Here is a 22,506-nt window from a genome sequence, read left to right as displayed (position 1 = left end):
TATATATGGGAATGGTCGATTTGTTCCCGATGAAGCTGATTGGTATGCTATGTTGTTTGGATATAGGTCGGGGTTTTTATGTCGGCGCAGACGTTGTTCAAATGGTGGCACGTTCTGGGTTTAGGCGTGGATGTTTAAATTCAGTGTGTGAATTTTGTTATATTTGATTACGTAAATGTTAATAATATGGGAACGTAATTTGTTTTGTGGATTTAATAGGATTAGGGAAGCTAAAAGAAAGGGTAATCGCGTATGACGTTTTAAGAAAGGGGTCATCGGGTATATTCGAGTTAAAATATTTGGACCTACTCACAAGACACACATATCATCACGTTGAGTGCTGTATATGTTCCGCCCCTTTGGGCCGTGACAAACTCTCTCCGTGGATCGGTTTCTTGGGGTGAACCCAAGCTGGCTACCTCTGAAGATCCTTAAAATACATTGTAGGGTATTTGCCCCGGTCTTCATTTGGTACCATATTATTGAAGGTTATCTTTGTATGGGCGGAGCCATAGGCGGAGAGCCATACTTTAATTTTGTTTTGCAATATTTGTTCGCACGTTTAAGGGTTTATCTAGCCACTGTATAGATTGAAAGTTGCAGGGTATATAGTATGTAATCGAATGAAGAAGTAGATTCTATAATAATATGTGTTCAGGAGAGGAGATATTTAACAAAAACAAAAACACCCAAGTCCGTCAAATGCACGAATAAGAATACGTGTATAGTATAGGCCTATCCACCATTGGGGAATTGCCGCAGCTGATTAGAGTCGTTCATTTCGTGCGGTACATGATTAGAGTCGTTCATTTCGTACGGTAAATAGAGGACAATGGGTGTATTTTTTGTTTGCTTTTGTGTTGCTTTTTGGAAACACTCGCGCCTGCTATAAAGTCGTTAATTTGTTTGCACAGACCTAGTCTCCTACACACCCAATTTGTGTCGGGCGATCCGAACAAACATCGTGATAGTTATATACAGTCTGGCCGAGGCACAGACTATCAAGTGTTTATTTACCAGTGACCTTCAATAAAATCGATACTGTAGTATAAACATGCTATATACATGGTGTCCCTGAAAGAACTGTTTCGTCAGAAACTTAATTGTTTGGGTATTTCAACACCACAACTAAACAAAACTAAATACTTTTTGAATTTTGACAATAAGACGAAATATTAAGATTAGAAATTTAATAACGTGGCATAATCACTGCGCATCATAATTTTTACTTCATTTACTGTATAAAACACATCTTTTGACTCATTATGACCCCAGATTTTTTTCTTTTTTGAGAAACAAAAATCCTTCCAAACTTTACATAGAGCCAAACATTTACAAGATTCAATTTTTTTTTATTTTGGCATAACAATTCAGGGAATTTTGTTTTGTTTGTTAACGTTTGTTTTAATACGCAATCACTCGGGCACACCCTTTCCAACGAAAAATGAAAACTTCAACATTTAATTTTGAGCATGGAGAAAGGAAATCATAATTTCCTTCCCGTTTCTCCCCATTTTCCCCTTCTGTTTTTCTTCTCTTTTTTTCATTTTGCTTTTCACCTTTCCACATTTTTTCTTCTCAGACAACCCTTGTTTACCAAAAGTAATAAATTTTATTTAATTTATGACGACACAGCATTCTGTCATCCCTGTCTAGCCCCGCTCCAAAGGTCTGACCTGGTTGTTAAACCGGCGCAGGCCAGATGTCAGAACTGCAAATCAAATGCAGCAAGGTAGAGGTTGTAATATCGTGCACATAGCTACCTATACCTTGCTGTGTATAGTGAACAGAGCACGTGTATTTTGCTCACTGGCAATTGATACAAACAGAAGGTATCAATAAATGGGACAGTATGAATGGATCGTTTTCGAAGTTTATGTTGTGATGAAGTTTGGCAGTCAACATGTTCGATGATGCCGAGTATTTATATAGGGTCTACAGGGGTTTTAACAACATGGTGTATCGCCTAAACTTGGTCAGTTGTATTTGTAGAGCTGAATAGATTTCAGGGTCATCCAAGGTCACCCAGGGTTCATCTGAGGTCAAATGACTAAAAAACTGTCATAATGGCACGAAACTTGGTGGGTATAGTCAACACTTAGAGTAACATTTTTGGAAGGTCATTTCGGGGTCATCCGAGGTCACCCAGGGGCATTTGAGGTCAAATTACTAAAAACTGTTATATGGGCTCGAAACTTGGTGGGTATAGTCAACATTTAGATTCAAATTATAGGAAGGTCATTTCGGTGTCATCCGAGGTCACCCAGGGTCATCTGATGTCAAATTACTAAAACTGACATAACAGCATGAAATTTGGTGAGTACAGTCAACATTAAGAGTCAAATGTTTGGAAGGTCATTTTGGGGGTAATCCAAGGTCACTTAGGGGTCATCTGAGGTCAAATGACTAACATCTGTCGTATGGGCATGAAACTTGGTGGGTACAGTCAATATTGCTAGGAAACTGTCTATACATACAAACTGAACTTCCACCACACGGCTCGGGTTGTTTTTGGTAAAGCAATACCAACACCTGTTGTGAACACGACACCACGAGGGGATATCCCATATCCCAACCCGTGCTCTGGGCATCTTGTAAAACATAAACATTACACAGCCGTGCGGCCTATTACATTTCCATATTATTTCCTTCTTTAATCACCCCACACTCCCCATCCACCATCCAGGCTTCGCCCATACAGGGTTCTGAAAAGAAACTCACATCTAAACACAACCACTACCATACCATCACCCAACAACCTTGCACACCAACCGCGTATGCCGAAAATTTAAAACCGCGCAACCCGAGAACCGCTCTAGTTGAATGTTAATGTTATCGCATCAATTAGGACCAGTCAAATTGAGAAATGATGTTAACAGGTTTGTTGAACCAGAATGCTCTTCTGATATCAAATAATATTCATGTTATGACAAATTTTTAAAATTTGATATTTTTCAAAATTTGGAGATATAACAGTTCTGGAAGTAAATTATATAAATTTAATGATAGTCTTACATTCTATGTAGCTGGGAGGAAAAGACGACGATCAATTGAAAATTTTGAGTTTTCATATTGAAGATATGGACTTATTTTCAAAAAGACCAAATTGTTTTTGTGTGTTTTGGAAAAAAAAACCAATATCTTCAATTATGAAAGGTCAAAATTTTCAATTGATTGTCGGCTTTTCATCCCACCTACATACACTTTAGGTAGAATTTATTTCGAGTACTGTTCAATATCAAAAATATAATTTTTTAATGATTTGCCATAAAATGTGTATTACATTGCGAATTTCAAAAAATCAAAGTTAGTTGATATCAGAAGGACATTCTTCGTATTCAGAATGCAATTCGACGTGTGATGTGCGCTAATGTCCCACAATAAATACTGTCCAAGCGTTCATATCTCTTCCCTTAATGTATTGAAATTATGCTGGGCTAATCTTTATGTCTAGAAATATGTGGTATAAGGTCGATTAAGAAAATACTCGTTTAGGTTTTCCTGCTTGATTTTGTTTGGTTAGGCCCCTCTGTTGATCAAAAAACTTCTTGAAGTGTTTCATAAACTATACAGTTGTAAGTCTATAGAACTTATGAACCATTTTCATGAAAAGGTAAAACTGAAAGTTCTGAAGATGAATTTTTTTAAGCATATTTAAATAAAAGGAAGTGGGGTGGAATGCTAAACATATTTGTGTTTACTCGCCTACAAATCTTATTCCACATCGCAGCGCAGTGCGATGTTCCGATGCTTTTAGGAACAAACCAAAAGATCGATGACGTCCTATAAACGTAACTCAGTTTCGTTTCTCAGCCGACCCCCTCCCTCCCTGCCAGAAACGTAATAATGAAATGTTGAAAATTTTGACATAATAATAATAATGATATATACTTCAGACCGATGTTTTTGTACAAACGTAATCGAGTATTTTTACCCCCTCCCTTCTAAACGAAACTAGTTTCGTTTATAGGACGTCATCGATCTTTTGGTTTGTTCCCTTACAACCTCGCAACATCGCGCGATGAAATTAAAATGGACATTTTAATTTAATCGCGCGATGTTGTGATGTTTTAAAAGCATGACGGGTCTGCACGTCCTTTTAGTTTTATGCTAATTTGAGTCAAAGAAATAGATATACACAATTATAGTTGATTTGTTGATGGTTTATTAATAATAAAACTAAATATACCTACGAAACTGTATGAAAATATAAGATGATTGTAGTTATACGGTTATATACAAGGATTAGAATGTACACGACTTTGTTTGGTTTATTAAGATTTTAAAGGTGTTGATAATGATATAATCATGGTAATGTGTTTCTGTACTTACTTACAATTTGATGAACAATGTGTTCGTATGTTAAGTACTTTCTTTACAAAATAGAAGAATAACATTATATAACATTAAATCCCTCCACCACTTAATACTTATAAATAATGGGCTATTCCAGATAAAACATGCACCCCCTATAGAGGGCAACGGAAATCCAGATTTTTGGTGGTCTTTGGGGCTTGGAATTCCAGCCTATTCTACTTATGCTGTTCCAAAATCCAGCCTATTCTGCCTATGCTTGGCGCAAAATTTCCAGATTTTTCCACCGTTTTGTTAGTCTGAAGGCATAGAGGGTGTTGGAATTCCAGGTTTATTGTGTTTATCCTTGGTTGGATTTCCAGACTTTTTTGCCTCTGGTCAACAAAATTTCCAGATTTTTCCACCGTTTTGTTAGTCTGAAGGCATAGAGGGTGTTGGAATTCCAGGTTTATTGTGTTTATCCTTGGTTGGATTTCCAGACTTCAACAAAATAATATTTTTGTCGATTGAGTTGCTGGAATTCCAGATGGTTTTGTTAGTAATTTGTCGGGATTTCCAGCCTTTTGTGCAAATAGATATCAGGAATTCCATTCTCTTCCAGTTCAATGCAATTTGTCATTATGTATGTGCATATGTAATGTATGTTGGGGTGTTTTCTCCCACCTGCCACCCCACAAGTTGGTGGTGGGTACTAGTTATACTCATCATGATTGACAGTCCGAGTCCAAGTGACCATGACAACCAACATTCTTGTTGAGTAAGCCTTAATTATTAGTAGGAAAGAAAAAGAGCAAGGTACACCAACTTAACGGAAAACAAGTCGCAGGGTGGCGAATCAGACCCCTCCCCTACTCAGTTGACAGATATGTTGTGACAAAATTTACAATTTGCATCTCCCTTTTGGTCTATTTTAGACCAAAATTAACCCTAGATTGGCCCATTTATTATTAAAATGCCAAATTGCCGCACTTTGCGCACAATCTTGGTAAAGCCATTTGAGTGAGTAGATCTGCAACAATCATGTTGCCTTGCCCACAGGACCATCAAAAGGCAAACCCGGCCATATACCAGGTACACACTTAAAACTACGGGGTTACATTTTCCGTGGTCATTTTGAATTGACCACATTTGGGGTTGTTTTGACCCTTCAAGGGGGTTGTACTGTTTTAATTTGCCCACATTCACGAGGTCATTTTAGCCACGACGAACGTGGTCAAAAACTTAGTGGTCATTTTGCCGATACCGTCGCGCATTGATATCAGTTTCAATCTTCCGCTTTGAAAATCTCAATTCATACATGAGTTTAAACATGAGCTGCAATTAATGTTTGTTGATTAATAAATAAAACTAATTTTTTGACCGAAGTTACCCAATTTGTCAACTTTATAATGACTTGCATTTCGGAACTATTTGCACACACGGTGTGCATCGGCTACCCACGTGGTCACATCAGCGCCATATTTGTTCTAATTGTGTAGCTCAGCGGATTGTCGTGTGTGCTTGTCTGCATGATGGAATATGAAAAGTTAGTTGAAAAGTGAGACTGCAAGGATGCATAGACCCTTATATGCACGCAGATTCATTCCAATTTCATGCTGTCGTGGCTGGTGTCTTGGCTGCAGTTGTTATAAGCTTATATCATGTAAGCTTGTAATACGTGAACTGTCATAGGCGATGACTGACTGTGTGTGAGTGTGATACACAGATGCATTTTGCAGTTTGCTGTTTATGTAATGCTTTCTCTGTGCAGAAACACACTTATGTCCTGATGGGACCAGCATGACCATATGCCTACTAAACAAATCCAAACAACCCCTAAATGTGGTTATTGAGTAACCCTATAAAACAACCCTTTCAAATGGGTCATTTCATTTGACCCCGAAATGAGGTCATTAAGTAACCCAATAAGACAACCCTTTTGAAGGGGTCATTTCATTTGACCCCGAAATGTGGTAATATTTTGACCCCAATGGGGTTACCATTTGACCCAAATACGTAGTCATTGCAATGACCCCGACCAATGGGGTCAAAATGACCCCGTTAGTGGTATGGTGTTTAGTTGATAACTATGCTGGGGTCAAAAATGACCCCGTTTGGGTAATTTTTTGACCCCGTAGTTTTAAGTGTGTATATGATGTACACATTTTAGGCTATTCTAGTTGAAAGACATACACCCTGTATGGAAGACATTACTTTAGTCTCTCACACAGGGGTCAGGGGGTGTAGATTTCAAATGAAGTCACCCCCAAGAAAATGGTTGCCCTGAAAATAAGCTGTTTCTTTACTCAATTAATGAAAGTTTCATTGAGTAAAGAAACAGCTTAAAACAAATACACTACCTTAAAGGAAGGTGACCTGATATATTTTGAAAATCAAATTCTTTAAAACTTATGTATAATATGAAATGTCATCCCTTTCAAGCACTCATGCTATTTGAAACTGAACGTGTTTCTTGTGAGCATCCTTAATGGCTAGAGTGTTGATGTCGATGGATGCCGCATCATTAAAGTAGTCTACAGTATTTTTATTAATGATAATCATCATGATCATGTAATATATTGATTTCACGTGAAAGGCCCTATTTTCTCATAAACATATTGAAATTAGAAGTTCCAACTCAGTGTATTTCTGAAGATATCATCAAAAAACTGCCTAATTAGTCTCAAAATATGGTATACCATATTTGAGACTAATTAATTTTGACAGTTTTTTGATGATTTCTACGGAAATATAACGATTTGAAACGCCAAATGTCAATATCCCGGGGTCAATATGTTTATGAGAAAATATGAGCTTTCATCTGATACTAAAATCAGCATTTTAATGAGGTAACTGAGTGGGGATGAGATTGGCAACCAGGTTACCCACCTTTAAGTTAATGAAAACAAGTTCACAGAAAGCAAGCGCACTTCGCGAGGGTTTTATTTTCGCGGATTTCGCGAATGGAGTTCCATCCGCGAAATTAACACCTCGCGAATACTAGTATATATAATAATGTATTACAAGTATAGGGCAAGACTAAGCATCGCGAAAATAACAATTGCAAAAATGATTCTGTACTGAACTCCAAATCGCAAAAATAACTGTACGCGAAAATTACCACTTAAACAGTAATTATAGTAGGAGCAATTATTACGTAATTGTTTGTTCATGGTACATTGCACACATAGATAGTGCACACACGCTTCCATCCATGCAGTACAAAGTGTTATCTGTTTTCAAATTTACTGTGTGCTTTTAGAATATTTTTAGCAGATTTGGGTATTAAAACAAATCAACCCATCGTGGCTTGGGGTTTTAATAACAAGTTTAATTTCCGGAATTGATTGATTTTCAATGATGGATACAAATTAAGTTTAGCGTCAGTTTTTGTTAATATTTAGTTAAGTTTAATAAAATGTTGCAAATTTAAAAAAAATAATAGTATCAAAGGCTACGAAAAAACCCTTCTCTACGGGCCCAACCGACCTGGAATTTGTGTTTTTGAGAATTAAAAAAACCATTTATTTTGCTTAAATCATAGAAAATATGTTTGTAAAAATTCTTCAGATTTGGGTGATATTTTAGCGTAATTTCAAGATAGCCTCTCTGTAGAAAAACAAGTACAAAAAACACCCGACCCTATACTTGAAGTTGAAAGGTCCGCCCGTAGAATAGGGTGGGTTTTTCTTTTTTGTCGCCAAAAATACAATAAATAACATGACACCAAAAACAGAAATTTTGACAATAATAGTTTTTTCTGATCATTTTAATGTAAATTTTGACCAAAGTATCAGTAAATTATGATATAGCGAGATTACACGTAAATATAAAATTTGAAAGACTCTTTGGTTTATATCAAATGATGCTCCCCGCCTAAAATATCCGGACATTGGGTTTTTTTTGCATGTTTTGCATTTGGAAAATGTTCCATTACAAACCAAATGTCAGATGAATTCGTCTCTATGGATAGGCTTCTGAGGGATAGGCCTATATGAATCCAATATCATACTAGCTAAAACTACTGTTCTTTGAATGGAACAAAATGCAGATGTTCAATCGAAATGCATCTTCTCTGATGTTATGCAAAATATAGTAATATCAAATATCATCCCTTTTATTCACGGGATGTGATTAATTAGCATATTATAAATTTGATGAGGAATTTTAATATTTATATGCCATTGGGTTTTGTGTAGGGATGGAGGAAAAAACTTTGATTGAATGCCATTAAAATATTAAGATACCCTGCATCTCGTTTCTACTAGGCTTTATTTAATTAACTCATTATAATTATAATTGAAGTTTTGCTTTTGTAAAACCTACAATGTTCTTAGCACATCTAAAATTCTCCTGCATGCTGGTTGAACATAAAAAGGTTGAATAACACATGGAGATTAAAAAACGTAAGTAAACAAAATCAAATCTGGTAATTTGCAAAACTTTAACCACAGAGCAGTACATGTACAGGGTGTCCCAGAAAAAATTACCGAGCGAATGAATTTGAACGTAAGTCGAGAATTAGACATCCGACTCCAAAAATCTAAACATCAGCTGGTAGCCCATCTTATTCTGCATCCTATACGTCAATTTTACTAGAATCGGTTGACTAATTGCGAAGAAATGAGCGATTACATAACGCATGCGTCAATTCACTTCATTCCAAGTTTGAAAGAAAGATCATCCAACACAATGCGCACTATAGTGGTTAACTGTCAATGGTCTTCGTGTTTTGTTCTGTGAAATATTTTTCGTTCTTTTTAAGCAATCTGTTTCTTGCAAAACATTTGATTAGGTTTTGTTCAAATTTGAAAACCTGCACGATTTTGAAAATGAAAGCTTGCATGAAAGATGATGCTCGGTACTTGCAAATATCTTTTATCGTTAATATTGATATAATGTTGCATAAAGAACTATTGCATAAAAGAATTCCAGCTGGCTAAAACAATTTCTCACACACATATAAGCTTTTGGAATATTTCGTAGAAATTGTAATGCAAAGTTTAAATCTTTTAAAACATACGTAAACTATAAGCACTTGATCCTTGTCATTCTTGGCTCAAATGTTCTTTGGAAATTTAAATATAACATAATTATTTGCACAACATAAAGAATTAAAGTTAGATAGCTTCCAACTGCAGAAATCAATGTTTTCTCAGAAAAACTTTTATTCATCTTCAGTAAAAGCATTAATAACATAACACCGTCGGATTATAAAAAGATAATGTGGACTAAATTTAATGAGATACACAAACTTTAAGAAGCTGTGAGCGAGTATGACAACAAGCACCTGTGAACAAACTTGGAATGAACTGCATTGATGCGCGCATTATGTAATCGTTAATTTCTTCGCAATCAGTCAACCGAATCAAATAATATTTTCGTACGTGATGCACAATAAAATACGCTATGCGCAACATTTTTAATTTTTTGATTCTGATGTCTATTTGTCGATTTACGTTCAATTGTATTCACTCGGTAATTTTTCTGGGACACCCTGTATGTGTAACAGAACAAGATCTTGTTCATGGTTGTTTGTTTAACCATAGATAAAGATAATTATGCTCTTCAAACACATTAAAGGTTCCATGACTTGGCAAACAAAGTTATACACACTTGTGTTTATAATGCATGCAGTCTTCACAGTCACTCCAGGCTATGTTTTGGATGGGGGGGGGGGTCTGCTTGATCAGCAGAAAAGATATTTCTCCCATCTTCTGGTATTACAGTAAAGCTATCATTTGCTGCATATTTTGCACAAATTTGTACTTCTTACATGATTGTAGTTGCCCAATGCTATCTGAAATACCATGTAAAGGACTAAACCTCCAAAGTAAAATAGTTTTTATAATAAAACTGGGATCCCCCAAAGCTCCACAGTTAAGCGGCTAAGTCGGTTTTTTTAAACTTTTTACCTCATTATTTTCGCTTAGTTAAAACTGAGACTAGTAAACTTGAGACTGTTGGTTTACTAGTCTCAGGTTAAAATGATCAGAAGACCCCTTGACAGATAAAGTGTTACTAGTACATGTAGTAGTAATATTATGTAATCATAGTAATTTTTTACATTAATAAGAAGAACAAAATTAAAATTTTACCAAAATCGTACATTATGTCTTTTATCATCAATCTCCAAAATAGGAAAGATAAGTGGTCTATGGTAAAACCAAATTTATCGAACGTAATCAAAGCAATAAAATTATTATTTGGCCAAAACAACAACAACAAACAAACATTTTATTGTCCCTGTCCTTTTGAGGATTCTGATTTTCGCCAGCTAAGAGCTGGCTATCTAATTCGGAGATCGTCTTTGTTTGATAAAGAGATTACGGGGTACTAGCATTGGTTTGAATTACTCAGCGGAAATTTTTATGGTGAAAATATATGTAAGACATGTTATTCGATTTGTATTAGAAAAGGAAAGTATGTTTTAGCTGTGGGCCTACTATGGAGTGCAGTCTGAAGTGTAGAGGTGTATCTTACTGACTTGCTTTTAATACTGACTTTCTAACCTTTTATAATTTTATAATATATAGTTACCCCTTTGGCTCTAAAATCATAATTGCAAGACTCTGAATTTGTAAAGCTATATAGTTAGTATAGACCCTACCGAATTCTGGCCACTCGTCCTTTATATTTAAATAAAAGTCTCCCCTCCATAAAGTACCACGGGGCAATTCGCAAAATAAAACCATAAGACAGGTGATAAGTGTGAATGGTTGTGGAATCGAACTAGAGAAATAGCTCTCTGTCACTTAGAACTTAAAACCAACATGTCTGCCATTTCAATTGTTATCCATTCCAGATGAGTTTCCAGATGAGTAAGAAAAAATGTAATGCTAATTTATTGCACATGCTGAGGAAGCCTGATTACCTTTTTAAAATAGCTGAGTGGGAGGGTTTTCAATGAAATATTTTTTCACGGCAGTGAAATGATGCCACTTGCCCCCACATCTCATATTACTATTTAGCCCTTAAACCCGGCAAAGAGTCTACTCAGTGTAGGAATTTTTTAGCCTTTTTTATAAATATGTTTGCAATTGGCTTATAGCCGTCTCATGCTGCCAATACACATACCCGATTAAAGTTAAAGTAACGTTATTTCGCAAGCTCTCTATTATCTCATGAAACCCGGTGACACCTCATTATAGAAATCAGACTTGTTGATAGGTTGTAAGAGGGGATAGCCTTTTCCAGGCACGAATTGGGCCATATATAAAGAAAGTTTTGCTACTTTGCGACGCAATAAAAACCCTAAATGCAAAATGAGATCCTTTGTTTTTCAGAGTCAAGACACATGTATCATTATTAAGCCTCATATCACTTATTTATTGTCGAATAAGTGCAGAGTAGGTTAAATATGAATATTAAATGTTAGACCAAAGTAGCTCAAAGTACATGTACTATACACCTGATCCGTGAACTTGTTTTTTTTAAGACAAATTCTTGTTTGTGTAAAAACTGAAGCATCATATGTGTAAAAGAATATTTGAATATTAACTGTAGCCTACATCATATATAACGATTCGTGATACCCAATCATGCTTCAATTTATGTGGTTTAGGAAGCAGAGAATTTTATTTCAATTTTATATACGCCAAAAGAATAATAAAAATTAACACTGAATTGATGGCGGAAATTTTATGTAAAATTTACGTAGGTCCATACTAAAGATTACTGTTTCGTCTTTATGGGAATTTTATCTTTTAATATCTGAAAGGACTTTGGGGACCTACGTGGACTTTTACTATAAATTGCAAAAATCCAGACAGTCTTACAAGAAAAATCATCCTCTGGTACCAGCCGTGGGGCGTGCAATACAGCCTCCCCGTTTTGGGCCCGTGCTCCATAGCCAAAAAAAAAAAAAAGTATCATTATCACCTTCAAAACATGCGGAATCTTCAATTACATGCTTATGAAGCTTGCATATTTTCAAAAGAAAACACAGTTAACATGAATGACACATAGCCATGCTTACCATTATCAACTCTATTGTACACCTTTCTGTATTTCTTAATAAGGCAAACAAATTCGTGTAAATCTTGTTATAACTGTATGACTACAAGCATCTCACTTATATTTGCATCCAATTTTGTAAGTATATTTTTGTTATTACTATCAATAAACCATCAAGAATTAAACAATAATTGTGTATATCTCTGTCTTTGAGTCACATTTGTATACCATATGCAACTTGGACCTCGGGGGAGGGGGGGGCACTCAATTTTGGAAGTGACGGGTATGTGCCTACCGGAGTCGCGAAGTATAGGGCCTATCGGGTACAAAGCGTTATTTTTAAAACTAAGGGGTCATTGGGTACAAACAAAATAAAAAAGGGGTCATCGAATATAAGATTTAAAGAAAGGGTCATCGGGTAGAAAATTGTGAGAAAATGTAGCCAAATGTTGAAACTTTCGGCATAATTTTGGACAAATGAAGCAAAATTGGACAGGTTCGGCATTCTTTAGTTGCATTTTGATATGCTATTATAGAAAAAAGGGGGTTATGGGTAGCCGCAACCAAAGACAGGGGTTCATTGGGTAGCTGCAACTATAAAAAAAAAAAAAGGGGGTGTCATCGGGTATGGATTGTAAAGTCCATTTTATCACGTTAAAATTGGGAAAATAATAGAATCCAAATTATATGACTTTGGTCTTGTTGCGATGCATTGCACTATTACATATTTTCTTATACCAACAAACAGCAAAATACATAAAAATTAATGAGACTGATTGAGACTCTTTTTATGGTTTTTACAACTCAATTAAAAATTTGATACGATTGATTCGAAATATACTACAAAAAATAAGGTCTCTCGTCCCAACGCGCAGTCGGGCTTTCTTGTTAGAACGAGCCATTCCCTCATACATTATGTTTAGTCGTGCTTTGTGTTTAAGAAAGGAACACTGCGAGTTCTCAACTATGAGGTCTATACCTACACGCAAGTCTGTCCATTAATTACGTCACACTGCGAATTCTCAACTATGTCCACGCCGACTGCGCCAACATAAAACCAAGACCTATAAGCCCTTTATCGAATTCAGAACTACGTCTGCGCCGACTGCGCCAACATAAAACCAAGACCTACACGCAAGTGTGTCTATGTGAATTCAGAACTACGTCTGCGCCAACATAAAACCAAGAATTGCGTGCATATCCTATTTGGACATGGACGCACTTGGTTAATGGCCCATGGTGTGGCATACTGCAGTTACTGTCCGTTTTCCTATACACAATACACAGTGCTCTCACCATTGAGCTGTGACCTCTACAAATCGTGCCACGTTAAAAGGATAGGCATTTGCCTAGTTAACGTCAATGTGTGAAAAATAACCGGCCAATATTAAAAGTACTCTCAAAAACTTCTAGCAAATATATTTCTCTAACATGACCTAAAATTACAGCTAGGTTAGATGTTCAGAAATATTCGTACTTTGGTAAAACAGTGAGTGAGGGCAAGGAATAGCTAGCCAAATCCCGTGTTAATTGAATGGAGATTTGACCGAAAATTTTGGTAAACGGACCGCTCACTGCTGAAGAATGCCACACGAAAACGGTACAAGCTACATTCAAAGTACTCTCTGTTCGATCATCATGATGAGTTTTTAAATAGTATGCCGAAATTTGGTACTGTAGGTAATTGACAAAGGGTCGTACTTCGCTGATGAGTAAGTGACAGTGAACATGAAAATCAGGGCCCATAACCCAAGTTAGTAGCTAGTTAGTGGAGGCCGTCACGGGACTGATTATTGATTATTGAAGTGCCTTATTAATAGATACGCACGATTTAGGGCAAGAAAAAAAAAACCGGGACACTTTTGGAGACATCATCATCATCATCATTATCATCATCATCATCATCATCATCATCATCATCATCATCATCGACATCATCATCATCATCACTTTCTACATTTTTCTAAACAACATAGGGCCTACCGTTTTAATAAGATTTTTTTCTTGAAATGCATGTAACTATAATTATTGTTTAGAGCGTGATGAAATAAAACATCACGATTTTCATCACAAAACAAATATAATGCATAAGAAATCGTTTGTTTTAGAGCGTGATGATGAAATAAAACATCACGGTTTTCATCACGAAACAAAGTAATACATAAGAAATCGTTTGTTTTAAAGCGTGATGAAATAAAACATCACGATTTTCATCACAAAACAAAGTAATAGGCCTACAAAAGAAATACATTTTTCGAGAGTGATTAAATAAAACATCACGATTTTCATCACGGAACAAAGTAATACATAAGACATCGTTTGTTTGATTGCAATCAACCACGACAGTTCGTCTCACACACATTAACACTGCACTGCGATCAAAGAGGTTGATGACAACATTTGATTGAATGGACGGCACTGCGCCATGATTACGTGCACCGGTTCAAATCATTTGTTTGGAGCCAATCAATAATTCACGTACAGCCTCTATGCAAATTAGAGTTTACACGTACACACGCTGCAGCTGGGGTAATCGACCGAAGCTGGTTGCCGTTAGTGATCGAATGCATGAGCTTATTTGCTTTATTGAATCGATTTACTGGATTAATTTCCTGTTAACTGGGTTTAATGCCACAAAGGTCGAATCGGGCTTGCCATGGACCATAAGTGCATCATGGAACCTTGGATGTACTGAAATAATGAGTTTTCAACTGCGTCTACACCGACCAACGCCGTCGGGCTGTTTTCAACCAACACGCCCTCTCTGTCTGAAATTATTTGTCCAAATACCAGAATCCAAAAAGCCATGTCGTGACTGTAGGGGGATTATTTGTCCAACTACTAGATAGATGGCGCTTCGTTGAAGACACTGCGTCTACGCCGACCAACACCGTCGGGCTGTTTTCAACCAACACGCCCTCTCTGTCTGAAATTATTTGTCCAAATACCAGAATCCAAAAAGCCATGTCGTGACTCTAGGGGGATTATTTGTCCAACTACTAGATAGATGGCGCTTCGTTGAAGACATTTGTCCAAGAACCAAAATGTAAAAGAAATTATGATGTGACTATAGGGGGATTATTTGTCAAAATACAAGAAAATATCAAATTGAGGGGGCTATTCCCTTCGAAGCAGCTCGGGGCTGTGCCCATGGTGTGGTGGGTATTGTGTAGTTATGCCGCCTTTTTTCTGTGTTTGGTAATTAAGTGTTTCTATTTAATTTGACATACCATATTACTGTCAAGTTAAAATATAACAAAAATCAAGCTTTAGCACCACTGTATGGCTTTTCAAGGTGGTCAAAATGACACATCCAGCCACAATGATTTTGCATGCAAACCATGGATCATACAGGCCATTTTGACCCCCTTGGAAAACCGCAATGCACAGGGTTACAATCTTCTTTTCTCTTGTTAATTAATTTAAGGCTAACTTGGAAAGTCAGTCATGGAAACAATTGTAAAACAAACAAATAACACAGAAAGAGAGCATACTGGAATGTGCAAGTATGTATGGAAGTGCCATGCATTTTGACGCCCTTGAAAATCCATACAGAGGATTTCGAATTAGTTCTTTCTCACTATTTGACTCGAGAGCCCCGGGGGGCACTCCAACTTTGGAGGTGACGCGTATGTAGGGCTGTTAAGACCCCCTTTTCAGCATCGCTGTCACCCAAAGACCCCATATTTTTTACGAGCACATGCTCGCTCCGCGCTCTGTCACCCGAAGACCCCTATTTTTCCATTTGATCTGTCACCCAAAGACCCTTACAAGTTCAATTTGAACAGCAACTTTCATTTATCACTGATTTTGTTACTTATTTTGAAAAATAAAGAAATTTGAAGCCATTTAGAACTAGAAATTCGATTTTCGAGGTTTTGTGGCGCTGTTTTGGTTTTCACCCAAAGATTCCATTTAAAAAAAAGGTCATGTTCTCACCCAATGACCCCATATTTTTTACATTTTGCTCTCACCGAATGCCAAAATTCATGCTATCACCCAATGACCCCATATTTTTTACATGTTGCTCTCACCGAATGCCCCTTAGTGCGAAAGCGCCAGCTCTACACCTATATCCATTTCAAATTGAAGTGCCCCCCCCCCCCCGGGCGAGAGCACCTTGAATTGTCAGGATAAGTAAAGAAATTGCAATAAAACTAAAAACCTAGTACCTAGAAACAATAGCACAGTGAAATGGGTACTTTGTACCATACCTGTAATTTGCAAGTGCATCGTTGCCAGGAAGCACCATTTTAACGCCTTTGAAAATCCATTATTATAGAGAATTAGAAATTTTTGATTTGATTTGTTCGGGTTTTGACAACCCTGGATAACCCAAGAAAGCCTCTATTGAAGCTTATTTCCATTGGGGTCCATTTGAACACCGGGACGGGTTGGGAACAGTCAGGGGTTAACACCCTACTCTTTTCGAAACTGGCTGCGAGATACATGTACAGGTATGGCTCTCTGTACACGGGACCGACGGCTTAACGTCCCCTCCGAAGGACGGAGTACTTTCATGATTCATTTACCCAATTCTAAATGAACCATGGGGAGAGCGGAAGTCTGAATTTAATCTACAGAAGTTGCCAATTAATTTCAGATTTTTTTTTTCCAAGTCAATATCCCAGCAAATCGCCACCGCCGGGAATCGAACCCGGGACCTCATGCACTAAAGGCAAGTACCCTAACCATTGCGCCACGCTCTCAATTAGTTTTTTCTTATTATTTCACTCAAGAGCAAATTGAAATAACATTGCAAATAAAACAATTTGCTATAGAATGATCAAAAATAGGGAAAAAATGCATTTAAAAATTGGCATTTTGTACCCGTAACCTGTACGTTGGTCAAAAATTGGCATTTTTGAAAGCGTCAACTTAGTATCAAAACACAAAAAATACAAAACAAATCTTATGTTCCTAGTAATGTTAGACTGCATTCTTTCAGATGCAAAAGACTAGAAATTCATATCTGGTGTACACCAGATTATTAGGGGTCAAAATTTGCCGATTTTAAGCACCATTTGTGGCTGAACCACTCTAGGGGGCCCTACAACTCTGCAGGGGGTCTAGAAATTTCTCTTTTTTTTAAATTTCTCATAGACATTGGCACATGATTAATCCATTCTGAACATAATTAGGACCTATAAGTGCACTGTGACATTATCATGGGTCCTTCAAAATCAAATATAATTTGATTGAACAGCATGAAGTGCCGTTTTGACCCCCGAAATCCCAACGGAATTCATAAATCAATCTTTTCTGACATTAGGCATTTCAGACACAGCCAGTGAGTGACCACATTCAACAAGAGGGTCACAACTGATTCAATTAAGAAGAAAATGCCCATCAAAGAGAGCACTTTGTCATTTAGACCATGCACTTAAATTCCCAATTTTGGTCAAAATCGCCAAACTTTGACGGCCTCGCAAACGAAATGGAATTTGGAATTTTTTCTTGTGACCTCACCTAGGGATCCATGAAAGGTACCCCTGAGCCAAAGGAGAGCAAAATCCAAGAGGGTGGGTGTACACTCAGTCTCTTTTGGCATGGAATGACCCTTTCGCAAGTAGGCCCTATCCCCGGCCCTATCCAACAAAAAAGCAAAAAACCCTCATTCCTTAGCAATTTGCAAAATTGCTAAGGTCTGTTTCTGTCAAGTTCTTTCTTTCTTTCTTTCTTTCTTTCTTTCTGTCAATCTTATAATGAGCCACCGTAGCCATATGCTTTGAGCCATGTTGACCATATTTGGTCATTAGGACCATTGGGTGGGGGGACAAATGAAACATGATCAACTTCAGGTCAAAGGTCATCCACTTCCGGTCAATGGTCAAAAACGTGATTTCACTAAAAATGCTACTCCTTCCACAAATTACAAAGCACAATGATGGCACTTGGGTACATGCATCAGCTATACCCAGTGTCTAAAAGTTATTGTCCAGAATTGGGGTCAAAGGTCATTAAGGGGATACTTCCGGTATATGACCAAATTCCCTTAAATGCTGCTGCTGTCGCAAATATATATAGTACAACAATGTTACTTGGTCATCAGGTCCAATAGCTGGTGCCACAAATGTCACATGACCAACTCAAGGTCAAAGGTCATGGAAAGGTCAATATGGCCAAAAATGACGTTTCCTGTTATTTTTACTAAAACTGCTACTCCTTACACAAATTACACAGCAAGATGACGTCACTTGACACATGCATTAGCCTTGAGGTCAAAGGTCATACGAAGGTCATTATGGCTGATGTGATTTTCTGTTCTGTTACTAAAAATACTAAATGACATTCCACAAATTATAATATAGCATGACATTACTTGCATACATCCATTGGGGTCAAAGGTCATTGGGTCAAAGGTCATTGGGGTTAAAGGTCATGTAGGTATTACTTCCGGTATGTAGCAAAATACCTTAGGAAGTCGCACTATAATAGCGCATGATCAAAGTTGCACAGAACTATTTACATGAATATCGAATAATTTTTGGTTTATATCAAAATGATTTCACATACTGTAATACTATGGAAATTAATTATAATTAATGATTATAATAATACTACAAATATCTGTTTATACATGTATATTCCAATGAATCATTGAATTATACCAATATACTGGACCTTTTGAACTCGCATATGCTATAGGTGAGCTAACGAATTAACCTTGGTCTTTAGTCAAATTCCAAAGTATTATAGTGCATTTCAAATAAAACCTCTCAGTAAAATCAGCATAATATACTACTGCTTACATGCATGCATGTTATATAGCTGGGCTAATTAGCTATAGGCCTAGTTAATTAGCTATTGCTAAGGTCGCGTATATGTGTATGCGCAATTTAGCTCTAGTTGCGCCTTCTTTTTCTCCTATTTCAGAAAAGTTGTATGTTGCACAGTGTCATCGCCCCGATATATATAATGGCAGAAATCGCCATGGTAGGTTGAATCCACAGCCACGCATAGCCATTTTTTTGAGACGCATGAGCCGAGGGACATCCCGACTATAAAGGCTACTGACAATAGCTCGGTAATTGACTTCTCTGTGTGTAAGGTGAGCTTGTATACGCCATGTGAGGGGTGCTCACACTACGCTGTGTGTGACCTCTGTGTGTATACGCCATGTGAGTGAGCGCTCACATCAGAAAATCAGAACTTCTGTCAGTTTTAGCTAGTTTTTGAGTCAAGACGCAAGCTTCTTTCTCAAGACGCTAGCTAACGACGATAATATCCGTTGAACATAATATGTTCAAGTGCAAGGAACCAAATCTGGTTTCTTTATACGAAATCATTTACTATTCATCATTTTCTATCCCGGTATCCAAAGATTTATCGTCTGAATATCAATCGTGCATAACACATTCACGTGTATCGATCCCGGCCGAAGTCACGGATACATTCTTTTATAGGAAATACACCAAATTTGGCACAGATGTATAGAGCTTACAACGCTGAATAATTCGTGATATCGAATTAAGTGAAACCTTTCAATATGACTTCAGATATTTAGGTTAAAAACGTACTTTTTATGTGATTCTTACCACAAATTTGACCCAAAAATGTCATTATTACAGAGAATATAACTTCTTCAAGGATCCTCCGCAGTATATTGTTATCTTCTCCGTTACATATAGCTGTGGGTTTATTGTGGACATAAATAAATGCTACGAACATTCTCTATACTTTTATGACAAATCCATCTTTGCCGGCATTTAAAATGATGAAACTATAGACTCACACACCGCAATTATCTTCAAAACTGCTGCCAAAGAAAAGAATAGCATAGGGTCACTCAAGTGTAAAAAATCCTTTATGAACATCATAAATAATCGATATCGACTATTTAGTGTAAGTAAAGCGCTCCACAGACTCAGTATTGTACGTACAATATTGTATGCAACATATCTACGTTATTTAATCTATTGCCATTCTATTTCCAGTAATGTTTAAGTTCTAACGAATGTTTGATGACGAAAAAACGATAATATGTTACATGTAATATCTAGTAGAAATATATTATCGATTTTATGTCATCAAACATTCGTTAGAACTTAAACATTACTGGAAATAGAATGGCAATAGATTAAACAACGTAGATATGTTGCATACAATATTGTACGTACAATAAAAAGTCTGAATACCCCTTAAGAACAAAATAATGTACCTGCATAACATTTTCCAAATAACTTTGTGCTTAACAGTTAATAGCAATTTTACAGGTTTTCAAAATAGGTTGTTTTGTCAAAACCTAGAATTCACCATTTTTACGCAATGATCCTGTAACTTCTATCAGAAACGTCCAAAATCTATATTCCTAAGAAAGCTAAATATATGTAGATCTAAGAATTTAAAACAATATTATTACCAATATTAATGTAATACTCTTCATATACCCAAAAAAAATCAACTTTCCCGGTATAGATCATTCTGGGACACCCTGTATTTTATGTTATTTTTGATAATTGGTTATGAAAAAGTTTAGAAAATGTTTTTTCCAATAATTAGAATGCATAACTTGAAATAAGTCTTTGTACGGTACAAGTCTTTGGGCTTAATTGTCACAGCAATTGACAAAATTAATATTAAAATTTGAATAGATTAGGATTTAGATATATTTCATTCCCATTCCCAAACAAGATAATATTTTATTCAATTTCAAAAAAATTAAAGCTGTATTTTTCTTGAATAGGGAGTAATAGTATTCTTTATATAGGCCTAGGCTAGTAGGCCCTATGCAAATTATAAAAGTAATGATCCCGGGAATAGTATGATATAGGCCTATTTTCTTTAGTTGGCGAAACATGCTCCTGGGAATTTTTGAATATCGTGTTTGTTTATTTTTAATGGTAGGACCTATATTTTAATTAGATGAATACGACGAATTATAGGCCTATGCTATTTGGACGGCTGAAGTAGGCCTATGGCCCAATTATTATAGGCCAACATGAACAGCTATGAACCATGGACTGTACATGGTCTCATTTACTAGCGTGGGGTCACATGTTGCTAAGTTGCTTACCGCTTCTGTTCAATCACATAAAGTTAAATGGGACCATGTTGCCATATTGGAATAAAAAAGGAAATCAATTTATGAAATTTATAGGGTCACATGCGTATATCCGTGCAACCTGCATAAAAGCATTAACAACAGCATCGCCTCAGTTTAAAGGACATATCTTGCTAGGACAACATCATATCATTGGCAAGCTAATATTATGAGGACAATGAAAATGACTCATTTTTGACAAAATAAGTCACGTTTAAAATTGATATTCCAAAAAACAACTGTAGCGATGAGTTCCTTGAACGAGACAGATTTGACCTAGAAACTACAGTGATGTCATAAAATGAATATTGCCAGCTTTGAGCGAATGGACTGTCAACACTCTCAATGCACAGCACTGTTTTTGTTATCAGAAAAAGAAACTTCTGAATCAATTACAAATTTAATGATTTTACACAAATGGATAAAATCAGGCCGCTTCTTTATTATATATTAGTAAATTGTGATATTACAATTCATATGTATATCAATTTAATGAGAAATACTTGGACTAAAATATAAAAAAATAGATCAATTTCACCGTACGAGCTTAGAATTTGAGCAGGACATATCAATATTGTATTATGCAAATAAACCACTTTCCATGACTTTTGTTGTCCCTTCCCAATTTCTCGTGTACAAGGTCGCGCATTAGGCATTCATTAGGCATTCATCACTGCATAGCTGAACATCAAGAGCTCTCTGAGAACTGATGTGTATGTACAGTAACTGTTCGTGAACATAAATAGTGGCTGAGGACACTATTATGTTCACGAACAGTTACTGTACATACACATCAAGTGCCCCGAACTTCCACTTTTGCACGATATTTCACCAGTTTAGTTTCAATTTATTTATTTATTATTTATTTATTATTGATTTGATTTGATTGATTTGATTTGATTTATTGATAATCCAGGCAAACATACATACAATGGCAGAAAAAAAGCCTTAAAACAATAAACACAAAAACAATTGTCAATGGGGTCCCTGGCGGATTCCCTAATAGCGAACTAAATCACTTTGAAGTGGGTCTCCGATAACCCCGTTGACGAAAGATATTATATATAAAAATTGACCTTTCAGAATAAAATGTTCAGAGCAAAAGAAAAAAAGTAAATGCTTTTCTCATCCAATGCCCAATGCAAAGAGCAATATATTTTTGAGTCTAGTGAACTAAAATTGGGCCAAATTATAGGTTATAGAAATTATGATTA

The sequence above is a fragment of the Amphiura filiformis genome, chromosome 18 (assembly GCF_039555335.1).
Source record: "Amphiura filiformis chromosome 18, Afil_fr2py, whole genome shotgun sequence".
NCBI classification, from domain to species: Eukaryota; Metazoa; Echinodermata; class Ophiuroidea; order Amphilepidida; family Amphiuridae; genus Amphiura; species Amphiura filiformis.
This window is presented reverse-complemented; position numbering follows the sequence as displayed.